The sequence below is a fragment of the Ambystoma mexicanum genome, chromosome 11 (assembly GCF_040938575.1).
Source record: "Ambystoma mexicanum isolate Mex_15411 chromosome 11, UKY_AmexF1_1, whole genome shotgun sequence".
NCBI lineage: Eukaryota > Metazoa > Chordata > Amphibia > Caudata > Ambystomatidae > Ambystoma > Ambystoma mexicanum.
The window spans coordinates 1,416,550,200-1,416,566,514 of record NC_090934.1 but is presented as its reverse complement, the minus strand read 5'-3'; the positions used below and the strand labels follow the sequence as shown (position 1 = coordinate 1,416,566,514).

At 46.9% G+C, this 16,315-nt stretch overlaps 1 long non-coding RNA gene across 1 annotated transcript in view; it reads right to left on the bottom strand.

The window, feature by feature from the left end:
- Positions 1-1,964: 1,964 nt before the first annotated feature.
- The window catches only part of LOC138504511 (uncharacterized), an 806,190-nt gene continuing 791,839 nt past the window's right edge, over positions 1,965-16,315 (bottom strand). The window contains exon 7 of the long non-coding RNA XR_011279850.1: positions 1,965-2,705. This is a non-coding gene — a long non-coding RNA (uncharacterized lncRNA). The remainder of the gene's footprint in view (positions 2,706-16,315) is intronic.

Here is a 16,315-nt window from a genome sequence, read left to right as displayed (position 1 = left end):
AGGGAGAGGAAGGACACCAGGACTGGGACTGCTGGGACTGGTAAAGAAGACGTAGTGGTAATGCTTCTACCTCTACTATTTGAGTTAATTTTACGCTTCAAGGCATCAAAAATTGAAAGCAGAATTTCCGGCACTGGGAAGCTATGACCGGGTACAGATTGTACTGCCCCTCTAGTCAACCTACACAGAGAAAAAGAAACAGTGACATTGTTTCTTACAAGCAAAGGGTTGTTAAGAACTGGAATAATTTTTGTTTAACCAATAAATTGTAATCTCTGAGGAAACAAAGGTTTCATTCACGTTATACAAAAGGACATTATCGAGTTGCAGCTCTTTATTTAATTTTGGAGCTTGTAGTGCTGAATTCATAATATACAAATAAATACAAGTGTCATAATGCTCAGACATATATCAGAACTGAAGCTATTTCGTGCACCTCTGGTGAGACAAATGTATGATACCCAAAAGACTCCATACACTTTTTTTCAGTCCTGAGCTTTCTTTTAGCAAGACATTGTAATCGTGTACACTGGGCCCATTACCTAATTTGGGGCGAATCATGACTACAACTACCAGAACACATTAGGCTACTATAAAAGGGCCTGGTATGGCTTTGCCGTCTCATGCATACTTGCTGTACATAGATGCAGGATTTATCGAGTTTGGAAGGTAACTGGCGTATGGGAAGCCGTGCCCGCTTTTTATTGAGCTGAGGAAATGGTGTGTCACATGTCAACACACATGTGACACTGCACACGCCCTGGGAGAGGCATCCAACCACAACATATATGCCAAGTGTAAATTAGGAAAAATGACATCATGCAACATTTTATCCATCGCCATAAACACTTACATGATAAACTCTTGCTTTGATCACATACAAATATAAATACCTTCGAGACTAGGTAGTTGTTCACATGGCGCTAAAACAAACACCACATACATTTAAAACTCAGCCAGTGGGGCACTGGGAATTGCATCCACACAAAAACATGTTATTAGTCCAGAAGGTTGGTACACCACTTAAGTCCCTTTTACTGATCCCAAATTAAGCCTACAGGCAGTTCACAGGATAACAGCTTGAGGCCGACACTTCACTGTGTCCACTTTGAGTGTGCCACCCATATGCTGCAACACACCTTTAAAACGTACACCATTCGGCACTGGGCTGCACACACACACACTTGGGCGATAGTTATTTTCTAGTTCACAGCTGGAAAGAGGTTCCTCTCTGTCCACGTGAAGACAAAGCCACACCCGGCAAAAGCGCTCCTCTTGCACCCCAGGCGTATTCATGGCTGCTGTAATGGCAGCGGTTGTCCTTACTGCACCGCTCTCTCTCTTCTGCGGCGGCGATGTCTCTGCTGTGGCTCATGAGTCACTCCTCTCTCCCCAGCCATAGCATCACTTCCTTCCTCTCCGGCAGTGTGAGCGGTCTTCGTCGGCTGACCGGCAGTTTTCAGGATTGCCCCTGACACACTTTGGATGGTGCATAGAGGCACAAACTAAGGACTCCAGTGGCAGACGCCTGTGCACCGCAGGACCTCGTCAGCCTTGCTGTTGGTCGTTGGACCAGATCTGACAATGGACATGAGATCTCTGTCTGACGGGCACTCTTCAAAGCATGCCCAGTGTGACCGGACTGCATACAAGCTGCCTCGGACATTATAGCCAATATTATGGGGCCCGGTATGGCCGGACCCCCTCCTGCATACTTGCTACACATAGACGCAGGAGTCCGTGACTTTGATGGGTAACTGGCGAATGGGAAGCTATGCGCCCCTTTTATTGAGTTGATGACGTGGTGTGTCATGTGTTAGCTACAGTGGTCGAAGTGTACGAAAAGAAGTAGTGGAACTATGTTCCCTGCTGCCTGCACCCACTCCCCACAAACCCCATCACCACGTCCCCTCCCACACACAATACACCCCCCCAAACACTTGCATCTGCTGTTTAAGGGAACGTTCAGCAGTGCACTGAAAGTGCAAGTTTCAACTTCTTACTACAATTTTTGTATTAAAACGAAACCGTTCCGGAACAGTTTATTTTTATAATAAAAGTATAGGAGCTGTGAAAGGTAATTTAAAAAAGTAGAGGAGCACCGCTCCCGACCGCTCCTGCTCATTTCGACCACTGGTTAGCTAGAGTGACCAAACGTCCCTGTTTTGCCGCGACTGTCCTGGTATTTAGTGTTCTGTCCTCCCTTTTCAAGATTATGTTCACATTGGAAACTGCAGTGGTCCCGGGTTTTTGTAGTAGGTCTTCAAAGCCGGCAGGCAGGAATACACAATACCTAATCCCCCGCACTATCGTGAGTGGGGGTTTAGATTCCATTGAAGACAAGGAGGCGAGTATTATGCTTTCAATCTTTACTACTGACAAAATAGCAGCAAAGAAAAAACTTTGTTTAAACAGTAACTTTTTTCTTTTTAAAACAGAAAAACACATAAACCATAAGTGCACAATGCAGGAACCCAGTCCAAGATGGAGGCACAGAACCAGCCCCTCAACCAATGAGAATGAACCCACCCCCATAAATGTCCTTTACTCTAACAGCAACTCCTCTTCTGAAGCTGCAAATGACACCTTAAACAGCGAAACATAAAAGGTCCATAGTCCAATTAAAGAACAGTTCAGCTAAATCCTCAGGGCGCAGACTCCGAAGACCTTGCACTGATCCAGTATTCCCAGGAGATCAACTGAAGCTGAAAAACGAGACAAATGTTAGCACTGGGTGGGTAGGCGGGCGGGATAATACTCGCCTTCTTGTCTTTAATAGAATCTAAACCCCCACTCACAATAGTGCGAGGGATTAGGTATTCTATGGCACGACAAGGAGGCTCATATTATGCAAGTTTAAAGCCCTTGCATTACATTGAAAACCACACGATCATCCGTTTATGATAAAACGTCTAAAAAGTAGATTCCTTGGACCAATCAGCTGCTTTTAGGATCTGCTCCAACCCCCCCCCCAAGGAGAGCCGCCTTAGACGCCATGGCACCTCTAACTGAATGAGCTCCAAAGGAAGAAATGTCAATACCAGCTTCTTCCATCACCCATTTAACCCACCTAGCCAGAGTAGCTGAGGACACTGCCTTATAAGGTTTACGGTCAAAAACCCACAGTTCTAGCTTAAAAACATTTCAAACATTGACCAACACATAATTTACTATTCTCAGGAAACGCCGGATAAGAAACAGAGGAAATCATACATTTAGTTCTTTTAGTCACAAAAAAGGTAACTCCCTGAGGAGAGAAGATCTTGTTGTCCACATCAAGAGCCTTAATATCAGATACTCTTTTTATGGCGACAAGACATAACAGCATTGCTAACTTTGAAAAAAGTTGTTGAAGGGACAATTCCTGATTATGAGGCCACGCTATAAATAAAGTCAAAACCTTATTAACATCTCAGAGAACAGAATACCTGGTTTAGGAGGGACCTTGACTCTAATTGACTTCAGAGCTTTCCTGACCACGAAATGTTTACCAACTGGCTCCCCTTTAACCAGAACATGGCCAGCTTATATCGCTGATCTAAACCCATTAATTGTTTGATAGGCTTTGCCTTCTTTAAACAATTCCACTAAAATGTTTACTGTGTCTACTGGAGGAGCAAAAATGGGATTGAGGTGTCTAGCCAAACACCAGCTAACCCAGCGGCCCCATACTGATGAATACCCTGTCTAGGTGGAGGCTGCCCAGGAACCCTTGATGACACTAATAGAGTCTTGCGAAAGGCCTCTGAAGCACCACGAAGAGCTGAAATCTTCCAAACCAGAAGGGAAAGATGTCCCTGAAGAACCAGGCTGTGAGGATGACCCGACGGGTCCGTCAGGAGCTGGGGAAGAAGAGGAAGGAGGCGAGGAAAGTCCACGGCCAACTCTAGGAGAGAGGGAAACCAAACCTGAGAAGGCCAGAACGGGGTCACTATTATCAAAGTAGCGCACTGTCTGCGCAGCTGTACCAGAGTCCTGGCTATCTTGGAAAAAGGAGGAAAAGCATAAGGGAGAGGATCTGACCAGTCCTGGAGGAACGCATCGGTCACTAAAGCCTGGGGGTCCGGTCTCCAGCTGTAAAACCGAGGGACCTGGCAGTTGAGACAGGAGGCAAAAAGGTCTATGTGAATGGGACCCCAAAGACACTGAATCAATGCGAATATACTCTTGTCCAGCATCCAATCGCTACTGTCCTGAAGGTAACGGGAGTTTCAGTCTGCCACTGAATTGCTTATCCCCGGAAGATACTATGTTAGAAGCAGAAAGTTTCTGTCCAGGCAAAAATGCCAGAACTCCCTTGCCAAGTCCGCTAGGTCCTTCAAGCAGGTCCCCCCAAGGTGATTAATATAACGAACCGTTGAAACATTGTCCATCCGAAGGAGGGCACAGCGATTCTCCTAATCTTTGAGAAGGCTCTTGACCGCAAAGGAACCTGCGAGTAATTCTAGGCAATTTATGTGAAGAAGACTCTCTTGTTCTGACCAGTTCCCTCCCATGGAAATCTGGCCTATCCTGGCCCCCCAACCAGCTCTGCTGGCATCTGACTCGAGAACTACATCTGAAGAGGGCCCAAAGATCGCTCTGCCATTCCAGGCGTTCATATGTTTGAGCCACCAAAGAAGCTCCAATCGAGCCTCCGGTCCAGCTTCACCTTCTGAGCATTAGACAGACTCTTGTGCAAATGTCTTCCTTTGAAACGTTGAAGAGCCCTGTAATGAAGAGGCGCCGGAAATATAGCTTGAATGGAGTCGGACAACATTCCCACTACCCTTGCTAACTGCCGAAGGGACACAATCCCCAGCCTCAGGATGAGGCGAATTTCTTTCGGAATTCTCAAGAGCCTGGAGTCTGGGAGAAGAAGGATGCACTGCTTTGAATCGATATTGAAGCCCAGAAATTGGATACATTGAGTAGGACAAAATATGGACTTTTTGGCATTTAGAACAAATCCTAGATCCTGCAAAAGGGAAATTGTCAGATCCAATTGAACTTGTAGAACCCGGAGATCCTGGGCTAGGAGAAGAATTTTGTCCAGGTAAATTATACTCCTGATCCCCTTTCACCTGAGGAAAGCCATGACTGGCTTCATCAGTTTGGTGAAACACCATGGAGCTGATGATAGGCCGAACGGGAGAGAAGCAAACTGCCAAAGATGATCCCCCTCAAAGGAACTGCTGAAACTCCTGATGAGGGGGAAAAACAGGGACTACCAGATACGCATCTTTGAGATCTAACTTGACCATCCAATCCCTGGAAGCAGCGTATCCCTCAGAAGATGAATGCCCTCCATTTTGAAATGATGGTAAACTACAAATGAGTTGAGGGCTCTGAGATTTATCACAGGGCGAAACCCTTCTTTGGGTTTCAGAACCAGAAAAATTGTGCTGAGGAATTGAGAAGCCTTGAATGTGGACAGGACTACCGCACCTTTGAACACCAGCTCTTGAATCTCCGCGCCCACCAGCTTCTGCTTCTCTTGATTGAACACAAGAGGTGGAGGCGGCGATAGTTGACATGGAGGGGAGTAGAAATCTATCTGAAATCCCCGCACAGTCTGTAACACCCAAGGATCTGAAGTGAGCCTTTTCCAATGATGAAGAAATCATACCAACCTGCCCCCCAAACCTTTGTGAGAACAAACATTTACGAGACGAGACAATGGGCCTCATTACGACCCTGGCGCTAATGGGTTAACGGCGCCGTAAAAGGCTGCGGCGCCGTTAACCCATTAGCGCCTAATTACGAGGTCCCTTTGTGGGACCCGACCTTAACGACTGGTCTAGACCAGCGGTTAAAGTAGGGACCCGCAAAGGGACCTTCGCAGTAAGTATGGTAGCGCAACTTGAGGTACCGTACTTAGTGCCTTCGCCATTCCCATTATGCCCTATAGGGCCAAAATGGGAATGGGGAAGGGCCATGGGGAAATGGGGAAATACCGCCCCGCCAACCTTGGAATGGGGCGGTATTTCCCCATTTCACCATGGCGGACACGTTACGATACCGGCACCAACCATGGTGCTAATAGCGCCATGGTTTAGCGCCGTATTGTAATGAGGGCCAATACCTGGAGGGGATCTCGCTCTACCTGCACCTCTGCCATTCTGACCCCTCCATTGAGTTCCTCTCTGGGGTATAAGGTCGTCTGCGCTCCTCGAGCAGAGGAAGAATGATGGGCCCCCCTAGAGGCATATTGTTGTGGTCGGGTAGAGCCCCTGAAATAGGAGAGGCCAGAAGAGCGGGCTCTTCCTTCTCGAAAATTTGAGGTGCAAAAACCTTTCTGATGTTTGCTTGAGCCTTGTCCAATGCCGTAAAGGTATGGACATAAGCAGAAAGGTCCTTGATGAATTTATCCCCAAAAAGGTTTCCTTGAGCTTTGGGACCGGCCTCGCCATCCGCCATATCCTGTAATTTGGGATCTATACGTCTGAGGAGCGCTTTGCGCCTCTCCTTAGCAATACTGGAATTAGCATTGCCGAGCAGGCAAACAGACCGCTGCACCCAGCCCCTGAGCGCTTCTACATCTATTTGTGATTCATTCATGGCCGCATCTTCTGCCAGTTCAAATATTTGGGTCAAGGGCCCCAACATGTCCAAAAGTTTATCTTGACAACTCTTAAGTGCGCCATCAACTCCCTTCTTTGGGTCTTTACCCCTCTGGGACAAAAAAGCCACCATGGATTGATCAATAGCGGGAGTCATTGCCACCTTGTCAGGAATAACGGGACGTGGACATTCTGAACGTAGTTTATTCCTGTCCTCACTAGGAAGAGCCTTCCTAACCCCATGGTGGAGGAAAGAGAAGACTGCATCCGAAGGGCGCCATTCAGCTGATCTAGGGTGCTGAATGAGAGAGGGATCAAAAAACGGAGCTCCACTGTCTTATAACAATTGCTCCTTGGGAGTCTGGGACATACCACAGATGAAACCTTTCTTTTTCTCCTCTTGGGCGGAGAGTCTGAATCTTCAGAAGACTCAGTAGATGACAAAGATGTAGAGGTCAACCTAATTGGGACTGAAGACTGAGCAACGCCCTCACCAAACTTACGTTTTAATGCTCGAATCGGGGAATCAGGGGAAGAGGGAGAACTCTGAACTGGGCTGAGTTGCCCTTGCAAATGCTTTGTTTTATTTGTGCACTTTCTGGGTGCTGTAGTAGGTCCCTGAACTGGACTAGGATGGAAGTCGGCAATTTTATTAATTAGCCGATCAAAAGCTGACGCTAAGCTTGAATTTAGATTCAACAGCGCTGAATCCATGGAATCCTTTATAGCCCTGGAAACCGACGGTGGGTGGGACCAGGTAAGCCTCCCCCAGCCCCCTCATTCCTAAATCCTCACTGGGCCTGTTACTTTTCTTCGAAGCCGCCCTAACCTGGGTACTGGCATCTACTGAGGGAAGCCCCTCTACCCCTTTATTGGACTGCTTTGTTAAAACAATGACAATTGAATGAAACAGGAAAAAACATACTCAAGTGGCACCAACCAACAGAGAACCCAGCAGGCCTAACAAAACACCCCCACTTAAATTATGAGGAATTGTATGTATAAATATATATTTTAAAATATATATAAGTAAACCAACTACCCCAGGTAGAATCAGGACCAAGCAGGGAAAACGCAGAGAGTCAATAAACCCGGGAATAATATCCCGCAAACTCGCGTGAGCAACGCAAAACTTGTATAATACAAATTAACTGCCTGAGGCAGTTATTCATTAAACACGCCGAGCAGGCAAACAAAAGGAAAATTCCTTATTTATGAATCAGAGCACACCGCTCTTCACCAGGGAAGCGGTTGTAATAAACAAATAGAATCCACACACGCCGAGCAGGCAAGCAAAAGTAAGGGGAGGGAGGCGCGAGTAGCACTGTTCTAAAAAAGAACACTGTTTGCGGAGCAGGCGAAAGCTAATTTCGTCGAGGGGTGGAGGAGGGCGGGAGGAACAGAGAAAAAACACCGCCTCAGGGTGTGACTGAGGCGGGGAGAACGCCTCACGCCGAGCGGCACAACAAATGGAATTATCAACATTCAAATGAACAAACGTAATGTATAACTATACTAGATACAATAAAGCACAGAAACAATGTAACAAGAAACACTCCCTTCACAGAAAGGAAGAGCGTGTAACGAAAGGACTTATCTTGTGCGTCAGCAGCAAAGAAAGAGGAGTTGCTGTTAGAGTAAAGGACATTTATGGGGGTGGGTTCATCCTCATTGGTTGAGGGGCTGGTTCTGTGCCTCCATCTTGGACTGGGTTACTGCACTGTGTGCTTATGGTTTATGTGTTTTTCTGTTTTAAAAAGAAAAAAAGTTACTGTTTAAACAAAGTTTTTTCTTTGCTGCTATTTTGTCAGTAGTAAAGATTGAAAGCATAATATGAGCTCCCTTGTCGTGCCATAGAATCTCGAACAGAAGAAATGCTGCATTTTAGAACTTAAGATATCGTTAAAGTGTGTGCTAAATCATTATGTGTGTTTCTTTGAACAGTAACACTTACACTCCTTTCCCATAGCGCCCAACCTTTTTTGTCACCAAGGCGGGTGAAAACACCCGATTTTCTTTTTGGCGGGCGAGAGGCCTATAGAAGGAAATGGGCGTATGAGGGATTTGGCGGGTGATTCACCTGCTTTCAAGGCGGATGACACCCGCCAAAAGCGTGTGAGTTGAGAGCTATGCCTTTCCTCCTCCAAACGCGACTTAAGTGTAGTGACTTGACAGTCACTTTCTAGAGTTAGTCCTACGTTCATATTAGTTATCCTGACCCAATTTTTTACTTTTTAAATGTGGTCACCCTAGTGTTAGCACACACGTGACACTACACGAGCCACAGAAGGGGCATGCAACAATAACATTCACTAAATAAATAATCCAGAATGTGAATCCAGTCTGCCAGGAACAAGGGTTGGTATGAATACACCAGACACCTTGAGGTGTGGACATACAAAGGGAAACGCAAGAGGAAAAAGAACATGTATTCACGTAGCGTGACGCTCCGAATCACGTGATCCCTAAGCCTGCGTACCCTCTGCAGCGGAGGAAGGTGATCCGCGGCATCTGCAGATGATGGAACGCATGATTACCATTAGCGCAGGGGGATGATTAATATCACCCGAGACCGCCCACGCACTCCCAGATTATCCATCATCTCATTTCAGCAGGGAAAAAATGGCTCCTTTCCGAAAAGGAGGCCGGGCCCCTGCACTATGAATAACTGGCGCGTCCCCTGGCATGTTTACTAATTGAGCGGTAGAGCACGGGCCTAGCACTCACGGATTTTGTGCACTGAACAAATGTTGGTCTTTTAAAAAAGATGCAGAGGGAACGCCGGGTCACACTGACATAACAAAGCACTTCTGCCGCTGAATTATAGGTCGTTTTGTGATTAATACTCGCCCAGAGACGCAACCAGGCTCCTCCATCTATTTTCCACTTAAAAGGTTCACCGGATTGCTGCCACAAAACGCTTTAAAGCGGTGAACTTTGGGGAATGCGAGCAAAATAAAAGCCCAGCTTGTTTCTGCAAACAGACAGGTGACACTGTGCTCCCTTGAAAGCATTCCTTCTAGAAACACACGGCCTGGGACCTTCCAGGGAAGCAGGCAAGGCCTGTGCGTGGGGGGGGGGGGGGGGGGGGAGGCGGGCAAGAGAGAGATTTCATGCTGGCGCAGCAAGTCGCCACAGTTGGGCCACTAGTGGGTAGGTTGCCCAGATTTAAACATATAAAAAACTGGGACAGGGCAAGTAACATCAAAGTAGGACTAATTCTTGAAAGTGGCTGTCAAGGTACTGCACTTTAGAAGCGTTTGGAGGAGAAGGGGATTTAAATGTTACTGTTCAAAGAAACATATGATAATTAAAGTATCGCAAACAAACACTTTCTTAAATTGTAAAAGGCAGTATTTCTTGTGCGCGAGATTGTGCATTCGTTATGAAGACCTACTACAAAAAACCGGGACCAATGCAGTTTCCAATGGGAACATAATCTTGAGAAAGGGGGACAGAGTACCAAATAACGGGACAGTCCTGGAAAAACCAGACGTCTGGTCACCCTAGCAGTGGGTGACATGCCAACATTTAAGAACACGCAAGAGGGCGAGGTTGCTGTAGAAAAAATTGGGAATTTGTTTGCCAGTTCATTTGCACTAAAGTTACTCATATGTTCAGATGAGGAATTAATAACGAGCCCAGAAGTATGTAAGGTTTTAGGGAAAAGGGCAAATTACAGCTAAATTGGGTCTACAGCTGACTCTGTTGCCTGGCGGCACATTGTCCACGCCACGTTTTCATTGATCAAACTAAAGGATTCTGGGAATTACAGTTTTTAACGCAGTGCTACAAACATAGCTCTCAACTCACACGCTTTTGGCGGGTGTCACCCGCCTTGTAAACAGCTGACTCACCCGCCAAGCCAACTTCACGCCTATTCGTTTCAATGGGCCTCTCACCCGCCAAAAATAAAATCGGGTGTTTTCACCCGCCTTTGCGACATAAATGGTTGAGAGCTATGGCTACAAACCCGCATGTATGTAAGCACCGAAATAAATGTTGATATTATTATCCCACTACGTGGTGCTCAATTTATCGACCTTGGAAGGATGGAAGGCTGAGTTGCCACAGGCGGAATTTAAACTTACTTCAGCAGGCTGTGAACAGATGTCAGAAGAGCGCTCGCTCTACTATCTGACTGGCCCCCTTGAAGGATGTTTTAAAAAGGGTTTAAAAAGGGATTAAGATTACTGTTTTAACATAAAAAAAAGGTTTAGGATGACTGCTTTTAATAGAAAATATAAGCAGTCAAAAATGTGCTTATATTTTAAATAGACTGGGCCCCCCCTTGGATGTCGTTTTGTCCCCTTAGGAGGGCCAACTCCTAGGTATGGCGGCCCAGAAACAATAGTTTTAATCAAGAAGGGGGCTCAGTATGAAAAAGTTTGAATACCACTGACTGCAAATCGAGCAACTTGCACACGAATATCTGATACCAATGATGTTTGAAAGTAAAGACATGGCTCTAGGCACAGTGTCCCTGGGACAGGGGCAACCTGGTCACCACAGATATGTAGGGTGTGCTATACGGTGCTCCATACTGGCCTAAAAGGCTCAGCATCACCATTTTTTATATGATATACGCCTATACACAAGTGTTTCTAGGCGCAACAAGACAAGGAGTGGGAAACAGAGAAGACAAAACAACGATTTTACTAGGCCTTGTGTCATTCAGATTGCACAAGTGCACAGAGAAGTGCAGGTAATCCAAGGTGCAGCCAGCGGGTGACTCAATGCAGGTAATCAGAAGTGCAGCCAAAGGGAGCCCCATAAGTGCAAAGAGAAGGAACTGAGGGTTACATATACAGAACAAAAGTTCTGGGGGAGCCAAGAGGCAGTGCAAGGTGCAACTGGACAGGCATGGAGCTGGGCCCGAGTTCCGAGGGTGGCCAGTTGGCTAGTGCATGCAGCAGACAGGTCATCAGCAGAGGAGAGGAAGAGAGAAATTGGAAGTGAAGAGGAAGGTCTTGAGTTGCTTCCGGAACTGGAGGCGGCTCTGCTCAAGTTTGAGAGAGGAAGGGACGCTGTTCCAGAGGGAGGCCCCAGCCGAAGAAAAAGATTTGCCAGAACTCTCTGCTTAGAAAAGCGACTGACCCTCAGAGAGTTGGAGGTGGATGAGCGGAGAGCTCACGAAGGGAGATGTTTAGGAAGAGAGAGTTGGAGGTTGTGCGGTCCCAGGCCCCAGAAAGCCTTTTGAACAATGCAGAGGGTATGGTACTTGATCCTTGCCACCACTGGGAGCCAATGAAGAGATTTCAGAGCTGGAGAGATACGATCCCTGGGCTTGAGGCCTAGGAAAAGTCTTGCAGTCCTTTTCTCGATAGGTTGGAGAGGACGGAGAGTAGAGGCAGGAAGATTTAGAAAGAGGCTGTCGCAGTAGTCCAGCCTAGAGAGGACCAGGGCTCTGGAGACAGGGAGCTTCTGGGGGAAAGTGAGGAAAGGAAGAGTACCTATTGTTTGACTTCTTAGCGACGTCGGAGATGTGAGGCGAGAAGGAGAGGGTGGAGTCGAAGATGACCCCAAGGTTCTTAGCCTCACAGGTAGGAGCAGGAAGCGGGTCCAGGTTGGGCGGCCAGAGAATGAGAGAGAGAGAAAGAGAGAGAGAGAGGAAAGGAGGGAGTTGGTGTAATGCCAGTAACACGGAGATGAAGAGGATCTCCGTGTTACTGGCATTAAGGCAGAGATCATTGGCAGCACACCACTCCTGAATTGCGGACAGACAGTCTGGAATGAGAGAAGGAGTAGAGGCAGCCAAGGGGAGCCTGAAAGAGAGCTGGGTTTCATCCACATAACACTGAAAGTTGGATCAGAGAGCAGCAATGCGGTGTACAAGAGGTGCCAGGTATTGGTTGAACACCCAGGGAGTAAGGTGAGACCCCTGGGGGTCACCATAGGTAGAGCGAGAGATAGAAGGGATGAAGAACCCCAGCTGGACCTCAGAGTGTCGATCAGTGAGAAAGGAGGTCAGCCAGGCCAGGGCCTGATCAGTGCTACCCAGGTTATCACGCAAGCAATTGAGCAATTTGGCATGGCTGACCGTATCAAAAGAAAAAGAAAGATTGAGGAGAATAATGACAGAAGGAAGGTTTGAATCAAGGTTAGAGAGCATGATGTTCAGGAGAGCAGTTTCCGTGTTTTTGGCCGCTCTGAAGCCAGACTGATGGTCATCGAGAAAACCAACAGATTCAGTGTGAAGGTTTAGCTGGCAGATGCCCAATCATCTACTGCACTTTCTCTTTACATATTGAAATCAGATAGATGCAGCTAGATACATGCAGTCTGCTTTTCAAGAGTTTCTGTAGGCCTGCCTGTAGGGGCATCAGTGCCAACATGGTGTTGTGTGGCCTAGAAGGAAACGCCACAGGCTGAGGCATTGCGTAAGCTTCTTGGAAATCAATGTTGTGTGTGCTTCCTTGGTATCTCTGGAGAAGCCCTTCTGGAGATGATCAGGAATGTATTCTTGGATGCAGATAATGTAACGGCTACTGTGCTCCATCCTCTTATTATTTTTATTAGGGACTTTTACAATGTTGTTTCATGACTCGTTTCACCATTTTACACAGGCGAGCGCAGCGAGACCACCATAAGTGGCAACCAGGCGCTATACAAGGGGCCTCATTACAAGTATGGAGGCAGCCATGCCCTTAATAAGGGCATGGCTGCTTCCATACTGGGTTCCAGCTCTGGGTTCTGTGAATGAGGAATTGCTGGGTCATTCCAACCTTGGAGGACCCGGTAATTCCTCATTCACAAAACCAATCCCCATTCCCATTTGAGCCCCCATAGGGCTCAATGGGAATGGGGATGGAGCTAATCAGGGCCCGTTAATAACGGGCCCGTTATTAGCTCCTTGGTCCCTTGCGGGACCCACTAAGGACGTCTGGTCTGACCAGATGTTCTCTGCGGGTCCCGCAAGGGAACCTCGTAGTAGGGCGGAATGAGGGTGCCTTCATATGGTTATACTATTATTCGCTGTAAGCCTAGCTAGAGACGCATTATGAGAGCTCCTTGGTTGTCTTGGTACTGTATGCGTGTGTAAATACATGTTGTAAGTGTAGATAGAGCTGTACGGTATTTGCTCAGAGGGTGTCTCAATGCTGCATTGTCAAACTAGTATGGCAGAGGTGCCTCAGTATTGATATACTATTACATGCTGGACGGGTTGATAGTGATGCACTGCGAGAGTCTGAGTGTACCCTAGTACTTTGTTTGCACTGTCTTTCTGCCCACAGATGCTATACCATAAGGCACAATGCATAGACACTTTTAGGTCACTTTGGTGGTGACTGTCACAGTAAGAAAAGAAAAATGTGTGTGTGAGCCTACATATATGTCTGTACACAAGACATGGTAGACAAAAGGAGCTCTTACAGGCCGCATTCTGCACCCTAGATCCAGTTTACATAGTAGCCCAGACATTTACAAATTGGTTGCTCACTTTTCGGGGAGCTGAAATCTTCTTTGTGTTGCATACGTGTTGGTCTCTATATGTCTGTACTCTCGGCAGGGTAGACAAAAGGAGTTCTTAGAGTCAGCTCTACAACCTTAGACCCAGTTTTACAGAATAGCCCAGGCATTTACAAATTGGCTGATCCTATCCACGCAAATGCTGCTTTGCTCACTTTTCAGGGAGCTGAAATATTCTTTGTATTGCATACGTGTTAGTCTCTATATGTCTGTACTCTCTGCAGGGAAGACAAAAGGTGTTCTTAGAGTCAGGGTCTGCAACCCTAGACCCAGTTTTACAGAATAGCCCAGGCATTTACAAATTGGCTGATCCTATCCACGCAAATGCTGCTTTGCTCACTTTTCAGGGAGCTGAAATCTTCTTTGTGTTGCATACGTGTTAGTCTCTATATGTCTCTACTCTCTGCAGTGTAGACAAAAGGAGTTCTTAGAGTCAGGGTCTACAGCACTAGACCCAGTTTCACAGTTTTACAGAGTAGCCCAGGCCTTTACAAATTGGCTGATTCTAGCCACATAAATACTGTTTTGCTCACTTTTCTGGGAGCTACAGTCTTCTTCTTTGTGTTGCACATCCCCCGTTTACATTTCTTAACTGGTTTAGCACGAGACAGAGAGAGGGCAATGGACCATTGCTTTTGTGGCCACAGAGAGCAAAGACAGCAGCGGCCTAGTTTAGGAGTGAGCATGAGTTACTTTATGCTGCCTTCTGAGGCATTTCCCTAAGACATCTTACACACTTATGTAAAAGTACTAGATGTATGAGCTCAATTTTATTGAACTATCCACATACTTTACAGAGACTGTCCAACAGCCTCTCTCCTCCTTTCCTCTCTTCTGTAGTTCAAATAGCTGGTAATGGGTGAGGTGCCACCTTCCCTTGCTCCAGGACACCCAGCCCCCTGTGGTGAATAGCTCACATCTTGTGCATGTGATAATTCATGACAGCCATGGAGGACAGCCCTTAAACCTTGGATGAATAAAGCATGTCTATCGTTGCCTTGGTATCAGGATTTAGCCGTGGCACAAGTAAAAACATTCCCAGGGGTCAGAGAGACAGCAAACTCTTGATTGCAGCCTAGTCCATCATACCCCCACCTCCAAACCCCTCTATGTCTCTGCCAACACACTACTCTTCACCATCCTGCAGCCATCTCACTTCCCCGTCCCCTTTTCTTAGGCGAAAGTGCTGCCCATTTGTTTTGAGGAATCCACACTCCACCTTGCATTTTCCTCTGATCCTCATTTCATCATGAAGAATTCTGTGCAGGGTGGCAGCTTCACGCTGATACTGAAGGCCTGGTGCCTAATCAAAGCCTGATGAGTGGTGGCTTTTGGTGGTGGGGAGGGGGTTCATTTTCGATTGTGGGAGAAGAGATGTGTGCTTATGGAAGACAGCAGAGTAGACATCTGGGCAAAAGGAGCAGAGATTCTGGCCTCTGCCCTGACCAATTTCCAGACACACACCATGCCATGCCTCAATGGGAGCTGCCCTCAATGGGCACAGGTCCAGGCCACTGTGCATAGCACCTGACCATGTTAGAGTTAGGTTTTGGTGCTTCTCAGCCTGCCAACCAACATACTACAGAAGGTGAAATTGGTGACTGTGTGTCTCAAATTTTAAGATGCACTTCCACTAAACATTAGGCTCTTGTCTCCCATAAGGCTTAGTAGGTTGTGTAATTTCTGAGTTTCCACATCGACCCATTCCCTCATCTGCCAACCCGCAGATGCTTGTTTTGTTCCCCAATGGGTGCAATGATCTGAGAGAGAGAGAGAGAGAGAGAGACAGGGAAGGAGGGAGGGAGAAAGAGAGGGGGCGAGAGAGAGGGCGAGAAAGAGAGAGAGAGAGAGAGAGAGAGAGAGAGAGAGAGAGAGAAAGAGAGAGGGAGAGAGGTGGTATTGGGAGAAAGAGACACGGGACCTGTCTGCAAATCGGCAGGAGTTAGAGTAACCAAATCTCTATAGGCCAAAAGGCGTAACAGCACCCTGCATAGATAAATCAAATAGCAGTAAATAGAAGGCTGACATGCACACATTTGTGGCTGCTTCAAATGTGATGCAGAAGCCGAAAACAAGGGCTATTCATTACAGACCCAAGTTGAGATAGTGATGTTCTCACACTCCCTTGAATGTCCCAGGCCAGTGAGTAGGCAACAAGGTCAACTACAAACGGAAGACTTTGGCTTGTGGCCGACCGATGAGAGATGATGGACTAATTGAGAAAACATGGAGTAGTCTGACGGGATGCAAAGCCTAAGTTTTGCTTCATGTACGTGCTGCTAAAGAGCCAAATGCCCAAGGTT